Here is a 20,115-nt window from a genome sequence, read left to right on the forward strand (position 1 = left end):
AAGTAAAATGAAAGCTCAAAACTGTTTATGTAGAAAGCTGTAGCCTGGAAAACATTACCCAAGCTCCTTCGCTCAACACCAACTGAAAGAAGATTAAAAAAAGGCTATCAGAGAACAAAAAAGTACGCACATAAGTAGATCAGTATCTGATCCAACATCCTGCATAAAGTCTGGGTTGATCTTCGATGCACAGCACCAGCCCCTGTATAGCTTAGAATCCTTCAGCGTTACCACTCTCCTGCCCCTCGCTTTCTAAGTTAAAAGCGACTCAACTCTTATTTCAGAATCTGGGGGTGCTACTCGTTACTCCAGCGGTTTAGAGCATCTCCAACAGCTTTTCCATTTTCCACTTTTAGAGAATATAGTTAGGTTTTTGGTCCAACAGATTCCCCATCCCATTCCCCAAAATAGGGCTGGAGGAGAAAAAATAGGGAAGCTTTCCCAAATCTGCAGCATTCTTCAAATTTTTAGAGAAAAAAAAAGAATTCTTCAAAATGAGGAAATTGTTGGAGTTGGTGTAAAAATAATTTGGAGAATATGACTTTTGGTTCCTCATTTTGGAGAAAATTTTAGAGAAGCTCTTGGAGATGTCCTTACATTGGAGGAAGAATCAATCAACAGAGGTGGGGGCCTACTAAAGCCGGGCCATTCAACCACGTGATGAAGAAAGCGAGCGATTGAAAGTCAGACGAGTCGAGAGCTCAAACCCCGACGTTACAAAAGATTTAAGTGGAAGATCTCACCAACCTACAAAAGGAGACCAATTCAAACGGAGCATGGTTGTGCATGCGCTTGACTTTTCAACAGCCATCATGAACCCCAAAATGGAGTCCACATCGATCAACCCCCCTCCTCCGGATCCACCCTTGACCCGTCCCTCTCACCTACAATATATACAAACCCCTTCCTCCACTAAACCCTTTCAAGCACGTTTCGATGGTACCGGTCCCTAAAGTCAAAAGTTCCACACCAAACTTTTGATTAGCTGAGCTTTATAGCACGCAAGACTTGTACACATCTTTTTTTTTTTAAAAGTTAATACATGCAAAATAACTATATTCTTGAGTAAATTTCACAAAATTAACCTCGAAACTTTGGAGCTAAACTTTTCCCGACCCCATAAACTCTCAACTTTGAGGAATTCAAATTTACCAGTTACGGAAAATATATATTATCCCCGCACGCAATTGAGGGTTTCTTAATTACCCCCAACATCTTGGTTGAAGTGCAAATTTAGACACGTTGAACCGCAAGAGAGGGGAATGTTTAAGCTTCTTTTTATCATCCGTCCTTAATTAACCAATCAGGACTTGACAACCTTATTACTACGTCAGAACAGAATCCAGAAAGAACTCAAATTTTGTGTGTAAAATTAGAAAAGACGCGTCACTCCATTTGCAAAAAATTAAGAGGTTGACGTTTCAATTCGTAGCGATAAGTTCAAAGGCGTATGTATGCATATGCTTAATCTACACATTTGCAAGAAAGGACCTCGGCAGGACCATTCTTGCAAGCAAGCCCCATGAGTTATTCTCCCACCACACAAAATCTCGGTGCCAAAAAAAAACAATAATTTACAGGACTAGCTACCCCCCCCCCCCACCCCACATGGAAACCCACCTTACAAGAAATACCCCCCCCCCCACTCCGCCGCCCTCTATCCGCCTCGCCATCATCCCATAAAGAAAAAAACCCGCAGGCTGGTAGCAGAACGCCGCACGAGTGACATTAATTTACCCCCGCCTAACCTGCACCTCCGGTAACGTTACCGCCCCTCATACTGTTGCCCGAACGACGACACAAAAAGGCCGCTGGCGGCGGCTGCTGCCTGCTGCTGCTGAGATCGGTCACCGCCGAAACCCGAAACTTATAAACCGGTCGGGCCGGGTGTTAGAATGGGCGGTGGGTGCACCCGCTGAACTGCCTGGACCATGCCCGGAGTTGGTGGGTCCGGTGCTTGAGGAGAGTGGTTGGGGCCGCGAGAGTCCCGGTCGTGCGTTCTGCGGCGCGAGGACTTTGCCGACCCGGCCCGTACTCGCATGGAGCTGGATGGGCTGCGGGTTCGGCTTGGGCCGCGGCCCTTGGAGATCGGTGGAGTCGGAGTCGTGACAGGGGCAGTAGTGGGCCCAGTCGTTTGGGGAGGTCATGGTGTTGAGGCTTTTTTGGGTTGAGGAGGAGGAGGAGTGATGTCGGGGGGGTGAAGGGTATTTATAGGGAATTGGGGGTCGAGGACTGGTCAGTCAAAAGGCGACACGTATGTAGAAGAGAGCGAAACAAAATCCTAATCAAAATCTTATGGCTAAATTGCCCTTAAATACCTTATAACTTTTCCCACACTTGTTGCACTTCAAATACCAACGATTGTATTTTGTTGCGCTCAAATGGTTTTCAGAAGTTGCAAGCTTGCACCTTCTGTTAGATTCTCATTTGAGAGCAAGGTGACTGGTTTAGGTCATTTTTACCCCTTTAGTTATTCTTAAATTACTACCATCTCATTTTCTTCATTCCTCCTCATTTTTATAAGAAAATCAGTTGAGTTTGTGAAGCTGGCCACCAAAAGTTCATGTTCTTCAAGTTTATCAAGTTTTGGGTTGAAGAGAAAAAGATTAAAGTTTGTTATTGTAAGATAATTTCTTATGATGAGCACAAACAATTATCCCAAAAGTTACGATAAGGAGCATAGACATCTATCCACAAACATTGAACCCAAATCAACAAATAGTTATATATAAAAAAAACCCTAACTAAAACGCCCTTTTAAAATTCCAGAGGCATTAAATCTCTCAATTGAACAAAAACACATCAAATTCAAAATTCTACTTTAATTTCCTATGTTGAGGAAATATTACATAATAAAAGATCTAAAACCAAACTTAGTTTTGCAAATTTAGCACAAATCAATCTTCAAAAATTTAGTTTTAAGCTTGATTTAAGGCAAAATCCAACTTTGGATTCTACATAGGGTTGGTCATGGGCCGCTTACCGTGGGTCGAACCGGCCTAGCTCGGTTTGAGTCTAAATCCGGCCCGGCCCGTATTGGTGGCGATTTATGGGTCGATCTGCGTTTTGATACAGATCGGGACCAAAAATCAAGGCCGACCCACCAATGGCCCTGCCTGGCCCGATGTTAATTATAAATATTTACTTTATTTAGCAAAAAATAAATGGGCCTCTGGAAGTCAATTATTCTTTCAAAGTTAGTCATGAGGTGCATGATGAGAGAATCAAATGATTTCTCATCCTCCAGACCCACGATGATCGCCGCCATGGTGACCATGTTGTCGGATCTTCCATTTCCGAGCACTTGGCTTGGAATCATTTGAAGTACTCTCTTAAGGTTTCTCCCGTCTTCTACTTGATCTGCAGTAGGAAAGGGGATGATGCTTTCTGTTTCTCCGATCTTCTGCTTGATCTACAGTAGGAGAGTGAAGGGTGACTTTTGTTTTGTGTTCGCCAAAAAGTGGTGCATAATTTTTTGGATAAGTTGTTCAAAGTTATGGATGGATCTATTCTCCAAAGAATTTTACATCTTCGTACTGTCATTGAGGGTGACAGAAAAGACTTTGCAAATGATCAATGCGGTCACATACTACATGCTCATCATCTCAAAGAAATTATGTGCATGTTCCACTATGTCACCTTCTTCCTTGTGTTTCTTAATGTGGAGCATCTTAAACTTAGGGCATGAGGTGTTCATGATGTCCTCTGATTGAGGAGTACTTCCCCCTATGACGTCAGCCATCATGTTGTACTTCCGATCTTCGCCAGAAGCTAGATGGGCCATAGGGGGATCAACGTAGGTTGTTTGGGTTTGAGTCATTTAGGTGTGTCTTAAACCTCGCGACGTCGACCGTACAACCAAAGTTGGGCCGTGGGTTGTGATATCTCTTGTCACCTCTAGACGAGGTGGAGGTTTTTGGAGATCGTCGACAAAGCGAGTTTGTAGCCGCGACGGTTGGGGGTGGTTTCCTTGACATACTCCTCTTGCTCCTGTCACTGGTGCTGCCCTTCATAGAGAGGGTAGTAGGCGATGGAGGAGATGAGAGGGAAGAATATGTCTGAAAAGTTTGTTAGTGAATGAAGCAAACTAATATTAGAGAAATTGAGCCATCTTTTGGGTAGATTCATTCAACTGTGCCTGAGTGACATAGCCGGATCTGAAAGATCCTCCAAGGGAGAAAAAGAGGCCCCATAGGGTGGGCATTAAACTATTCATGTCAGAAAGTTTATTGTATGGGTTAATGGATATTTAGAGGAGTTTATTGTCCATTGATCTTCCTTGATAGCTGATCAATCAGGACAAAGGTAGATTCTTACATAGGAAATATCCGTTAGAGGGTCGAAGTTTGCTGCTCCAGTCTGCCCTTCGATGTTCAAGTCAGTAATAGATTAAAAACATTTGTAAAATCTAGTTTAGGGAGTTATTTAGCAGTTTTTTGCGTACCTTTGAATAGTGAATATTGCCTACTATTTATAGGGGGTGGGCAGAGGCACATTGGTAATTTGACTTGGTCGGTGCAATTGGCTAATCAGACCTTATTTTACGCATGTCAGCAGCCAGTTGAATAAGTCACATTCACATTTAATGTGATAGCGACAGAACAGTTAAAGTGATGGTGTGGTCCAAGAACTCATAACTTCAAGCCAAAGAGTCATAATAAATCTTACTCAACATTAAATGCAGTGGTGATAGAACGGTGAAGTATGACTGTTGAAGCTGCTAAGTTGTCTCATCATTCAAGATCAATAAGGGCCCGAGTAGAAGATGCCTTTTGTCTCAGACTTGGCTTCTTCTAGTGTATCCTAGTTTGAAGATGCATTTTTTCTTGGATTTGGGTTACCAGATGGGTCAGCGACACCCACACTCGGGTCGAGCTTTCGGATTAGTAGGACCTGGCCAATTAATTATAACACATAGACCACTCTCAAGAGTTCATTAAACTTGATAATTGTCAGGATACAACAGATTTTCTGTAGAAATTAGTATAAGGAGGAACTATAATGTGATTGTAGACGGTCAAAATATATTTTCACTAAGAATCCAAGAAGTGAACCTCCATGGGCTAAACACTTCGAATGGGCCCGAAGTCAAGCTCACAACAAGTTGCAGCGAAGGTCACTTGATGATTGAAGCGAACATCGCCAAGCAACTCATATCGACGCAACTCGACCAAGTCAAATACGAGTCAACCCCTGCAACACGCTTCAAATCAAGTCAAAAGGCGTCATCAGTCGGCCAAGACTAGAGTCAAATTCTGAGCTAAATTCAAACTCATAGGCGAAGTTCACCAACTAACAAACTTTTCCCACATGGACCAACTCATCCACTTCTGAAGAAGGCATGCCCACATCCGAAGTGACCTTCACCCACATCTTCAGCGAACTTCGTCAAGTCCACGAAATTCGCCCAGTTAGTTGTTTTAGAGCTATTTTCAGGGGATAACTGCTTCCCACTAATTCTTACTTTAATGGCTAATTAATCCATAATTAAGGGGACCATTAACTCTCTCTTTTAGCCTACAAAAAGGGAGGAAATCATCTACAACACACACACACACACACACACACACACAGAGATGAGAGAGAGACATAGGTGCGGATGCAGAGATACGTACACGCACGCAAAGGCATACATTTGTGATTCCATTGAGAGATATTGCTAAGAGAAGACTGAACTAGCTTCCAAGCAATTCAATCCTCATCAACAGTAAAAAAACCCATCGTCTTAGTCGGTGAGTCAACAGAGTACAAGATCGATGCTCCATCAGCACACAAAAAAGAATCCCAAGAAAAATAATTTTTTCCTTCGTTTCATTGTATTTACTTTTATTGTAATATGTGTTAATTACAATTTAAAAGAACCAGAAATAGGATGGTGACTCTGTTGGGGAATTTCTTCTCCTCCGACGAGAAGATTGTATCGCACGCTGACACTAAGACTCTCGGGTCTTTTGCTGAAATTTTGATCATTGAATTTGATCAAGCAAAGTTCTAGGAATCAATTTTCAAGAACAAAATCTCTACGATGATAACTGTATGTAGTTGTCACAAAATTCACCATAGTGTGAATCTCGTGTCTAAAACGACTCCCGCATGTGGAAAGCCCACCTTCACTAAAGATAGTTTAGGCTGTGCTGGAAGCCAAACGAACTTCGCTAAGGATGAAGGGATTTTGACTCTCGCCTCGATCAAAGATCAATATGTTATCACATTTGATCTCAGGCTTCAGTCTTTGACTTCTTTAGAAGTTCGATTCAAAGTGTCTCGTGATGGTTGTTATGCTTCTCCGATAGAAGCAAAGAATGTGGGTTATTCCTCATCCAAATTCCCTCAAATGAATAACATCATTGTCCATGATTCTCTTGGACAAACTTCTGGCCAACGTCGCTGTAAGCGACATTCACATTCCAAGGCCAAAACTAGCAAAGTTGATGCTAATATGGACCTAAGAGAACTCATAACTCTAAAGAGAGCTCGCTAGTGTCAGCATTGTGTGACCCTCAGAGAAGTGACCTCGACAGTTCAAAAGAATTGCCAATGTAAAAAAACAGTCTTCAATCATCTTAGTCATGTTTCTGAGCTTTCAAAGGATCGGACTAAGCGACGACGTCACGCTCGTAGGAGTAAGAGGCAACTGTTCACTGTTAACACGACAAGTTGTGGCTTCTAGAGACGATGAGGAAAGCACAGATAGCTTGCCTGATCCAGTATATTCACCTGGTATTAGAGCCATTCTACCAGAAGTCGATGGAGTAAATCGCAACATTAGGCTAAGGAGAAGAGCGACTATTCCTTTTGACTACTCGTCCATCCCAATGCGAACATCGTAGTCTTCATCTCAGATGAATCAACCCACATCTAGTGGAGCCAACTCTGTCATAGCATCAAATCCGACCCCTAGTTCAAGTTAAGAACGACAATGGGCAATAGACATGACAGACCGAGAAGACATTCTGACCCAAATGGCAATTCAAAAGAAAAATTCAGATGAATGAATCGCATGACTAGAAGAGATGGTTAAGCAACTTTTACTAGCCTCTCGTCCTCAGGCGAGTTCTTTGAAAGGAAAAAGGTCATTTGGAAAAAATCCTCTTGAAGATGATCAATATAGTAAGATGATGTGGACTCTGAACACGCTAGGTCGGAAACTTTGCTACCTTCAAACCTTCATACAGTTAGGGTAGCCTCAAACTCCCACTTGGTCAAACCTTCATACAGTTAGGGTAGCCTCAAACTCCCACTTGGTCAAACCTTCCTACAGTTAGGGTCAAAATCAGAATTCTCTTTCGATAAACGAAAGGCTTTCATCCCATTCCTCTTCAGTCAAACCTTTCTACATTTAGGACCGAAGTTAAAATTTCATCTTGATAAACGAGAGATTCAAATTCATCTTAGGTAACCAATCTTATAAAGTTAGAGTTATCCAGATCTTTCCGATTCTCGGAGTAGAGATCCCACTCTTAGTTTCACATTCTAATATTCTTGAAGTGGAGATCCCACTTTGAGTTTTTTTTAGCAGGAGGTAGAATATAAAATTCTTCCTCTCCGACATTGGGTTCGTCTTTACCCTAAGAGAAGATAGCCAGGAGATAGAATATAAAATTCTTCCTCTCCGGCATCGGGTTCGTCTTCGCCCCAAGAGAAGATAAGCATGAGATAGAATATAAAATTCTTCCTCTCTGGCATCGGATTCGTCTTTGCCCCAAGAGAAGACCTGGAGATAGAATATAAAATTCTTCCTCTTCAGCACCGGGTTCATCTTCACCCCAAAAAAAGACATAATCTTTCAACATCCAAAATCTATACCTCATACGCATGAGGGACTTTATCTTAATCCCTAATTAGAGATAAGTCTGTATTTAACACATGTTGTTGGGTGATCTGCTTTCGCGAAAACGACCGAGTCTATGTATTCAACATCGTAGCGAAAAAAAATCCATGTGTTTCATGCATGGGGGACTTTATCTCTATCCCTAATTAGAGATAAGTCTACGCCTAACACGCGTTGTCGATTAATCTTTTCCCGTAAAAAGGACAAAAGCCTATGTACTAAATCTCGTAGCAGATCGTTATTAATAACACCAAAATCTATGCCTCATATGCATGTGGGACTTTATCTTGATCCCTAAATAGAGATAAGTCTACGCCTAACACACGTTGTCAGTTAGTCTTTCACCGTGAAAAGGACACCAGAATCCATTTCTGGGGGATATTATCTCGATCCCTAATTAGAGATAAGCAAACGCCTAAAACGTGTTACCGAGTGGTACGTTTCTGTAAAAGTGACAAAGTCTATGTATTCGATATCATAGCACTAAGTCTAAAAAAATTCATTCTTTTGGTATAACATTACATGCTAGCCCGACTCAAATGGTAGTCGGTAAAAGCTCATCAAATCCGTTGATGACTGAGGGTTTGCCAAAATTCCTATAATGAATAACTTTCGATGACGGATTCGCTCTTCTAACTCGGAGAGCTTCTCTTCATAAAGCTTGTACAAGCTTCATCTTCAATCAACTTTAATAGTCATTGACTCATCGATCAACTTCATCAGTTGGTCTCATGACTCAAGCGCATAGGGTAGCTTCAGAGATAGTAGCTGTATCAGCATCTACAGCTCGTCCTACAATCAAATCTCGCACAAAGAGCTCAACCTGGCGAGCCTTCAATGTATTCTCCGACACTCCGATGAGTATACGAGTATAAACTGATTCTCCATGCTACAACGCCTTAAGAGCTTAAGCTGTATAGACTCTAGTTAACGTATAAGTATAAATTATGTTCACGCCGCAACGGAGGTCAACGCCGGTCAACGCGTCAACAATTTCACTGATAAGGCTCAGGATAAGTCTATAGCCTCACAAATTCTTCATCTCTATCAACCTGTTGGGATTCAGATGTCAGCACTGGCACCGTATTCAAAGAACTCATGGTCAACATGACTTCAGCTCAGCTAATTAAGACTCAAGAGGATAATCAATTGTCTTTATTTGAAGATCCATTGAGTAAGAAACTTGGCATACAGTGGGAAAATCAGAATTCAGATAATTCTCACAAAACTAAGAAAATTGCAACTTGGCATACAATGGCTATCGTCATACTTTTATGTCACTGAACGACATGATCTTCCTACCATCGTCATTTTCACAAATGACATTCATTTTCCCAATAATGAACTACTATGTGATGTGTTTATTGGAGTATTGTTAGACCCTAGAGGGGGGGTGATTAGGGTCTTATGCTAATCTAATCCGATTAAATGCCAATTAAAACTAATTAATAAGTTATCCTAGCAAGTATGAAATACAACAAGATATGTAAGCTAGGATAAGCAATATGAACAAATGAATATATCCTATCAATGAGATATTACAAATATATGAGCAAGGATATATGAACTAACACAAGGGTAAAATAAACAATCTACACAAGTGATAGGGTAATATGATGAGCAATACACAAATGCGATATAAGATATGAAAACAAGAATAAGAACGCCAATGCAATCACAAACAAAACGATATGATCACGGAGTTCGGTCTAACCACTTGACCTACATCTCCGCTCCTCACCTCGAGGAGATCTCCACTATCACAACCGGGTTTTCTACGTTCACCCGAATAACGTTTACACCTCACAATACAATCACTATGTAATCACACCTCACACACTAAGTGTTGGTCCTAGCCCGTGTCCTCCTCCTCAAGTGCTCGGTTACAACCTCTCTCTAGGCACGTCAACCGACACCACTCCTCTTGGATTCAACCCCGTCTCTCACCACACACTTCTCTCGGTGTACAAGTATATTACAAGTGAATCCTCATAATTAGGCACAATATAAATCAATTGATTGTTCTCTAAACAAGGTGAGAACTCAATTAAGTTCACTCTCAATATCACAAACCCACAACCCTAAATTATACTATGAATGTAAATACAATAAGCTCAATAGGTTGTGTGTGAACAAAGAGATATAAATCAAAATCAAACTAAACTCAAATATAAAATCTAGCTTAAGAACAATGATAATCAAACAAGTATATAAATGTAAAGCTAGAGTTTGAGTTTAGAAAACTTCTCAATTTGATAACAAGAGATGGAGGGATGATAGTTGGAAGCTCAAACTTCAATAGATAATCTCCTCAAGCTCTTGTGGAATTTGATTCACAAAATCGAAACACTCAAATGCTTAAAAGCTTATAAACACACTTTAAACAAACTTAAACCCTTGATTAAAACTTTCTTAAACTTGTTTTTAAACTCTCTTGGTTGTTCTTGTTAAATGGGAGAGGTAAATGCAATGGGGTATTTATAACAACCCAAGACATCAGCCAAAACCCCAAGGAAATGACCAAAAACCCAAAAACAAACAAAACAGAAAACTAGCCGTTACTGTGCAACGGCTCTCTGATAAGTCGACTTAGAGTCGACTTATGACATATACAGTTTTTGGCAGATGCTGAAAATTATGCGTATCTGGATTTGTAAAATCAGTTAAAAATAGTAAATCAACTCTAAACATTATGAAATTTTGAGGGATGTTTCTAAACATGTAAATAAACATTTTACAAAAAGAATTTCTGAAATATCACTTCTCATTTGTGAGAAATAAATATTTGAATACAGATATTTCATATTCTAAAAACTGCTGAAACACCTGATTTTCTAAAATCAATTTGACACAGTAAATTAACTCCAAAAATTATAAAATTTTTAGAGAAGCTTCTAAACGTGTATATGAACATGTTAGAGAATAAATTTATTAAATATCACTTCCCATTTGAGAGAAATAATTTATTTTGTAAACTGGTCAAAAATACATAACTGTGCAACACTTCATAAGTAGACTTATAAAAAGTTATAAGTCGACTTATATAAGTCGACTTGCCTTGCTTTATAAGTCGACTTAGCAGAGGAGAAAATGCACTTTCTAGAGGAGTTCATAAGTCGACTTGTCAGGGTTTATAAGTCGACTTATAAACATGCACAGGCACTGTTCATGCTGGAAAACTGATTTTTAAAGTGCCTTTAAAAATAACAAATAAATTCCAAAAATTATGAAACTTTGGAAAATGTTTATAAACATGATAATAAACATGTTACAAAAAGAATTTTTGGAATTGCATTCCCCAATAGTGAAAACCCATCATTTTTCAAATATGTCCAAAAACATGAAAACGAAACATACATGTTTTGACATTTGATTTAAACAAACTTTTGAAACTCTACAAAATGATTTTATTGATTTTATAAACTATGTATAAACTGATATTAAAGTCTGTAAACTAATAAAATAATGTTTTCACAAAAACACCTATATTTTGATAAAATCAACAAATACGTGTGTGTGAATAATATGAGCTTAAAGTATCAACACACAAGTATAAAAACCTAAACTAAATATACCCAAGCTTGTGATCTTCAACGAAGCTCTATCTTGGTACACTTGCGGATGAAGCTAAAACTTGGATCTTGAACTTGAATGCAATACTTCACTCCACTATTCCGCCAACCTCCTCTTGATATGATCGTGTAGGCTCAATTCCATCCATCCTCCAACTACGTTGTTTGTCTACAAAACATAGGAATGCACAAACACTAGACAAACAACATTAGTAATAAATTGTTTGTTAAACATCATCAAAACAAGAAGGCCAACAATCTCCCCCTTTTTGATGATGACAAACAATTTACAAAAAGAAACATATGCATGAAGTAAATGACTATATAAGTTATAATTCACATGCATATAAACAAGAAGGAATATACTCACAATATTTCTCCCCCTTTGACAACATCAAAAAGGGGACAAAGGAATAAGAGAGCGAAAGCTCCCCCTATCAATAAGCATAGATGAGTATAAAAGAACACATATGAATATATCAATGTGAAAGAAGTGTCTCATTAGCACAAAAAATATAGAAACCATATAAAAGAATAGATTTATGAAATCAAAGAAGAGGAACATGAGAGTCATGCAAAAAGTTTTCAAATGAAAACAAATCAACCAAAAGAAATCATAAATCAAGATTTGAGTCCAAAACCCATGTTTGATCAAAAATAGAATCTCCTTTGTGGGATTTGATCAAACCACATATGGAATACATTATAAGGCACGAATAGATGATCCATAAGCACAAACATATAAATATCATCATATAAGTGAAATATAATGAATTCAAAGCAACAAGTCAAAACAAAATCTTTGACAAAAGAATTTCAAGAGAGGTAACAATGTATCAAGCTCTTGAGCTTATTCCAACCCATATAAATATTCTAGCATCCGGTAAACATGATTTGGGAATAAACACCCAATAAACCCGGAGGGTTATATAAATACAAACCTCTCATGAAAGCAAAACCAATAATCATGAAAACAAAAGAATTTAACCAATAAAAGGAATTATTTTCATTAAAGTTTAAAATACATTTTTCAAAACCAAGAAAGAGAAAAAATGAAAACACTAAAATTCTTGGTTTAAAAATTATTTTGGCACCCAAGTATTCTTGGTGCCGGATTGTTTAGGGACATGACCCCTATCAATAAAGCTCAAAGCCTTAGGGTTATGAACCCTCTTAGGCATATATGGTGCACGAACACGGTCATAACAAAAATTACTCAAATGACCCTTCCGATTGCAATAAGTACAATGGAAAGGAAGCATTTGCTTATGTTGACCAAACGGTTGTGCACGGGAAACTTTAGAAACATTTGCAAACATGGATGATCTTTTAAAATTATTTTGCAAATGTGAAACTCTCTTTAAATCAAAACAAAATTTGGCCAAATGACCAAATCTACCACAATGATCACATCTATACACATGAGCATGCTTATGATGAGCAATGGGTGCATGTGTGTGTACATGTGATGAAGAAACTTGATGAGATGCACAAGAAGGATTAGTATTCTTATGTTTTTGTGCATCATAGCAAAATTTAGCTAAATGGCCTTTACGACCACAAATGGAGCACTTGTAAACTTTGCTATACAAGTGTGCATAGTGTGTGGGTGATTTTGTAGCACTAGATTTAGCACACTTGTCCATAAGTTTCTTATGGTTATCAATGCATATTTTCAAAGTTGAATCTAAAGATGAAATGCAATTTTTCATAAGATTCAAGTCTTCATTTTTAGGCACATATGCACTTTTAGAAGTAGAACATAAGTAGTCATTTATAAAAGAAGCAGTGTTATTTTGTATGTTCTTTACTTCTAACATGGCATTATCTCTTTCATGAGTTAAACTAGCAACGTTTGAAGTTAAAGAAACATGATCCAATTTTAATTTTTCATTGTTTTCTTTAAGGATCACATTTTCATTAGAAATAGTTTCAAACTTAGATGCTAACAACTCATGATCGGATTTCAAAATTTCATGCTTGCTTTGTAAATTAATGAAATCATTTTGCAATTTGTTAAAGGCATGTAATAATTTTTCACTAGCACAAGCAAGTTCATCATTAGGTAAATCATTTATGGTTTCGAACTCGCAAACCTCACTAGGGCTATCGCCTAGTGGCCGTGTGCATGATGCTCCACATGAACTTGAAGCGGGATCCTCCAAAGCTTGTCGGATCGCCTCCAAGTCTCCTTGATGTGCTTCTATAAATATCCATAAGGTGTAAGCACTATCAAAATGAACAAACTTGTTAGACATAGATGAGTTAAAAGCATTTAACAAATATTCTAACAAAATGTTGTTCATAGTAAACATGCGATGATCATTTTTATTCCACTTGGATTTCTCCAAAATGGGCACAATATAAGCATCATCTATAATTTCCCATAAATCAAAATGTTTAGATCTAACAAATAGTTTAAATCTAACACACCATTGGGCATAGGGGAAATTATCTAATCTAGGAGCAATATTGATGGCATAACCTAAACCATGCATATCCATAATATAAAAGGCAAGCAAGATACAAATAAAGCTCAAAATTAGATTAGCACAATAAGCTAACTTGGATCTTTAACTCAAGGCGATTAGACCTTAAATCAAAGAGCACCAAGCTCTGATACCAATTGTTAGACCCTAGAGGGGGGGTGATTAGGGTCTTATGCTAATCTAATCCGATTAAATGCCAATTAAAAACTAATTAACAAGTTATCCTAGCAAGTATGAAATACAACAAGAATATAAGCTAGGATAAGCAATATGAACAATGAGATATATCCTATATGATAGAGATATATGCAAGGATATATAAACAACACAAGGGTAAATAATCTAAACAAGATAGTGGATGATATAGATAATGAGCTAATGACAATGGCGATATAAGATATGAACATAAATATGAATGAACGCCAAAGCACACTCAAACAAGCAATATGATCACGGAGTTCGGACCTTCCGTCCTACGTCTCCGCTCCCCACTCCCGGGGAGAAATCCACTATCAACCGGGTTTTCTACGTTCACCCGAATAACGTTTACACCTCACAGTATCGGTTTTCAACGCTCACCGATCAACGTCACTCCTCACACTCGGTTTCTAGCTCACCGAAAACCTCACAACACACTCGGTTTCTAGCTCACCGAAAACCTAACAATCTCACAATGTAACAAATATAATTTGTTCTCTAATATGGATGAGAACACAATTAAAGCACAACTCAAAGTTACAATCTCTCACCACCCAACTATACTATGTATGTAAATACTAAAAGCTCAATGTGGGTGTGTGTAACAATGAGTAAAATCAAAATCAAACTAAACTCAAATATAAAATCTAGCTTAAGAACAATGATAATCAAACAAGTATATAAATGTAAAGCTAGAGTTTGAGTTTAGAAAACTTCTCAATTTGATAACAAGAGATGGAGGGATGATAGTTGGAAGCTCAAACTTCAATAGATAATCTCCTCAAGCTCTTGTGGAATTTGATTCACAAAATAAACAAACACTAAACCCTTAAACAAAACTTGTAAACCTCTTAAAAACTTTTCTCTTGTTGTTCTTGTTAGATAGGAGAGGTAAATGTAATGGGGTATTTATAACAACCCAAGACATCAGCCAAAACCCCAAGGAAATGACCAAAAACCCAAAAACAAACAAAACAGAAAACTAGCCGTTACTGTGCAACGGCTCTCTGATAAGTCGACTTGGAGTCGACTTATGACATATACAGTTTTTGGCAGATGCTGAAAATTATGCGTATCTGGATTTGTAAAATCAGTTAAAAATAGTAAATCAACTCTAAACATTATGAAATTTTGAGGGATGTTTCTAAACATGTAAATAAACATTTTACAAAAATAATTTCTGAAATATCACTTCTCATTTGTGAGAAATGAATATTTGAATACAGATATTTCAGATTCTAAAAACTGCTGAAACACCCAATTTTCTAAAATCAATTTGACACAGTAAATTAACTCCAAAAATTATAAAATTTTTAGGGAAGCTTCTAAACGTGTATATGAACATGTTAGAGAATAAATTTATTAAATATCACTTCCCATTTGAGAGAAATAGTTTATTTTGTAAACTGGTCAAAAATACATAACTGTGCAACACTTCATAAGTAGACTTATAAAAAGTTATAAGTCGACTTATATAAGTCGACTTGCCTTGCTTTATAAGTCGACTTAGCAGAGGAGAAAATGCACTTTCTAGAGGAGTTCATAAGTCGACTTGTCAGGGTTTATAAGTCGACTTATAAACATGCACAGGCACTGTTCATGCTGGAAAACTGATTTTTAAAGTGCCTTTAAAAATAACAAATAAATTCCAAAAATTATGAAACTTTGGAAAATGTTTATAAACATGATAATAAACATGTTACAAAAAGAATTTTTGGAATTGCATTCCCCAATAGTGAAAACCCATCATTTTTCAAATATGTCCAAAAACATGAAAACGAAACATACATGTTTTGACATTTGATTTAAACAAACTTTTGAAACTCTACAAAATGATTTTATAAACTTTATAAACTATGTATAAACTGATATTAAAGTCTGTAAACTAATAAAATAATATTTTCACAAAAACACCTATATTTTGATAAAATCAACAAATATGTGTGTGTGAATAATATGAGCTTAAAGTATCAACACACAAGTATAAAAACCTAAACTAAATATACCCAAGCTTGTGATCTTCAACGAAGCTCTATCTTGGTACACTTGCGGATGAAGCTAAAACTTGGATCTTGAACTTGAATGCAATACTTCACTCCACTATTCCGCCAACCTCCTCTTGATATGATCGTGTAGGCTCAATCCATCCAACCTCCAACAACGTTGTTTGTTTATAATAAATAAGAAAACACAAATACTAGACAAACAACATTAGTGATAAATTGTTTGTTAAACATCATCAAAATAAGAAGGCCAACAATGTTGCTATTTCATCTGTCGCCATACTTCTATGTCACTGAACGACATGATCTTCCTAATTCATCATTTTCACAAATGACGTTTATTTTCCTAATAGTGACCTATTATGTGATGTGTTGTTATTTTATCTGTCATTATACCTCTATGTCACTGAATGACATGATCCTCCTAACCTCGTTATTTTCACAAATGACGTTCGTTTTCACAATAGTGGCCTACTATGTGAGGTGTTGCTATTTCAATCATGACCGTCACACTTTTGAGTCACTGAACGATGTGATCAGCCCAATGTCGTCATTTTTACAAGTGATGTTCATTTTCCTATAACAAGCTTACCATGTGATGAGCTTCGTTTTCACATTTCCAAAACTTGATTATAACTTAGTCATTTTTATTATATATTTGATTCAATGCCTAGAAAGGCTAAGGATAGAGAAGAAATCTTAGCGCTTGAGTCTAAGAGAAACTCTTCGATAACTCATCATACTGAGGGTAAAAACTATGACTAGTTTAACTCAAACGACAGTTGGTAAAGACATATCAAGTCCGTTGATAGCTGAGGGTTTGCTAAAAATCCTAAGTTGCGATTATTAATTACAAAAAAGAAGAACAATTTATAGATAAAACTATAAATTTTATTCATATAATGATCGAAGTTACAAGTACAGAAAGTCAAAGTACATAGATTGAACTCGAAAAACCCGAACTATACTATCGAGGTTTGGTTACAAGTTTTTCCAACGACCCTCGAACTACACTATTGAGATTCGGTTACAGGTTCTTTCGACGACCTTTGATAACATCTTCTTATGCAATTTATTGAGCCTTTACAATGGCGTTGAGCTTCTTCTTCAACAAGGTCGTAGTTCCTGTTGTTGAAGTTTCATCTTTCGTTCCTTAGCATAAAGTGTTCTCCATGCCCAACTTTCAACTTTGGTGATGGTAGCACCCGCCCATCTGCTTAGGTAAACTGAGTACTAATAGAAACACCACAAAATCTGAGTATAGGATCAACATCTTTCCCATTCCAACAGAACGTGGATGAGTTACAGAGTAAAGCGGCACCTTTAAAATAGTTGTCGAGGCTTGTGAGAAAAAGGATAAGTGCTTCAGTGAGTCCGTGAAGTTGCCACATAACCCAAGGTCCAAATGAAGGGTTGCATGCTGGGGGGAGCACACCATGTTGAAGGAGTAAACAAGATTGGACTTGTGATATCTCTTTGGGGTTGCACTTGAAAGTCCAGCAAGTTGTTCCTGACTTTGGTTCTGAAAGATTGAGAAATTCTCAAGTAAAAGAGCCCTTGCAAAAAAGCAAAAGGACAAAGTTAGCATGAGGTTCGTCAGACAAGCGAAGCTCGTCAAGCAAATGAACTTCGTTAGATAATCAAAGTTCGTCAGACAAGCGAAGCTGGTCAGGCAAATGAACTTCGTCAGATAACCGAAGCTCGTCAGACAAGCGAAGCTCGTCAGACAAGCGAAGCTCGTCAGGCAAATGAACTTTGTCAGATAATTGAAGTTCGTTAAACAAGTGAACCTCATGAAACGAAGGAGCCTCATCAAACCAACGAATTTCGTGGGAAAGATAGGTATTTTTCAACTGAGAAATAGGTTTTACTAAACCGACAAGTCTCATCATCTACCCAAAAAGGGCTTAATTATTTCAAGTATAAATTTTGCACTGGTGGAGAGACGTCCAACTTAATCAGAGTTTACCTGAAGCAGTGACGTCGATCAAAGGGACCGTGATATTAATTTTGCCTACCTCACCGGTGACGATTATTGATGACAGAAAAGCTTGAAGCTGTGAAGGGGATGAGGAAGGGAACAATGACAAGAAGAAACTCTTCTGAGTCATTTTGTAACAGGGCTCAAAGAAGAAGATGATGATTCTTCTTGAAGAGAGAAGGCCTATTTATAGGTAGTGGAGCCAACTAAATGGCTAGGATCTGTTACACGAATCCTTGAGTGCCAGATGGTCAAGTGGCGTTGGAACCGAAGAGACGCATTCAATGCGTTCGTACTTAATGCTAATAGAGCAAGATTTGGAGGGGCGCATTAAGTATTAAATACTTATTTTTATCCCAACGAAGTGATGGATTCATGTAGATTAACAGCTCGGGAACTGTTAGTGTCCAATTGACTTCATTTAATGAGATTAATTCTCATTCCAAATTCCAAAACGACAAAGGTCACTACCTAAATTGAGTTTAAAAATCGAGACTCACTTGAGACCAGTTTGAACCTCATCTTTAAAGGCCAAAACGATGAAGGTCACTACCTCAATTGAGTTTAAATATCGAGACTCATTTGAGACCAGTTTGAACCTCGTCTTTAAAGGCCAAAACAATGAATGTCACTACCTCAATTGAGTTCGAATTTTGAGACTCAGTTAAGACCAATTTGAACCTCGTCTTTGAAGGCCAAAACGACAAAGGTCACTATCTCGACTGAGTTCGAATTTCGAGGCTCAGTTGAGACCAGTTTGAACCTCATCTTTAAAGTCCAAAATGACGAAGGTTACTGTTTCAACCAAAGTTTGATAATCAGGACTTAGTTGGAATCAATCGAACCTCATCTTTAATTTCAAAACAGACGAAGGCCGTTATCTCAATCAAACTTTGATATCGAGGTTAAACTGAGATGCTTCGAACCTCGTCCTATAACTCGATCGAGATGTCAGCTCATGTCGATTAACACCGCTTCAAACCTCGTCTCAAAATACTAAGACTTGGTTGTTGATAATTATCTCATAGTTTTTGAAATAATGAAATCCGTTGAACCTCACGTCAGAATTATGGAGTTCGTCAAGACGTCTTTAAAAAGTTCCAAGTGTTGAGACTCGTTGAGACAAGTCTTATGCATTACGCGACTAATGAACTTTGTTAAAGAAGAACTAAAAAATTGCACAAAGGAGAAAGTTGACTGCTAAAAGCACAATTGTATTGATAAAATATCATTACAAATGTTCAACAGTTTGGCGGATTTCCTCAGCAAGTTGGCTTATAGATTCTTGGTGTCCCGCTTCAACCTCAGCCATCACTCGCTTGAGAAGATCATCATCAGAAGATACTTTTGTTAGACCCTAGAGGGGGGGGGGGGGATTAGGGTCTTATGCTAATCTAGTCCTAATAAAATGCTAATTAAAATAATATAGATCAATATGTTCTTGCAAGAGATAGATATGAACAATAAGAACAATAAGAATATGCACAAATAAAATATGAGACAAGCAAAACACAAACACACGATATGTTTACGAGGTTCGGTCCCCACGACCTACGTCCCCGCTCCTCACCTCGAGGAGATATCCACTATCACAATCCGGTTTGAAAGCCGAAACTTCTACACACTCGGTTTACAAGATCACCGAAAACTCTCACACTACACAAACACTATGCAATCACACTTTACACACTAAGTGTAGGAACCTAGCCCGTGTCCTCCTCCTCAAGTGCTCGATTACAACCTCTCCCTAGGTTCGTCAATCGACGCCACTCCTATTGGATTTGACCCCGTCTCTCGCCTCACACTTTTCTCGATGTACAAGTGTATTACAAGTGATTCTCACAAATAAAAGTTGAATACAATGATTTGTTCTCAAATAACAAGTGAGAACACAATAAAGCTCACACTCACTAAATCACACCCCACAACCCACAATATATAATATGAAAATATTAAGCTTAATAAGTGTGTGTGATGATAGTGAATGAAACTCAGTAAATATAACTCAATGAATATAGCTAATCAAATGAAAGTGAAATAA

Source organism: Asparagus officinalis, chromosome 8 (genome assembly GCF_001876935.1).
Source record: "Asparagus officinalis chromosome 8, Aspof.V1, whole genome shotgun sequence".
Taxonomy (NCBI): domain Eukaryota; kingdom Viridiplantae; phylum Streptophyta; class Magnoliopsida; order Asparagales; family Asparagaceae; genus Asparagus; species Asparagus officinalis.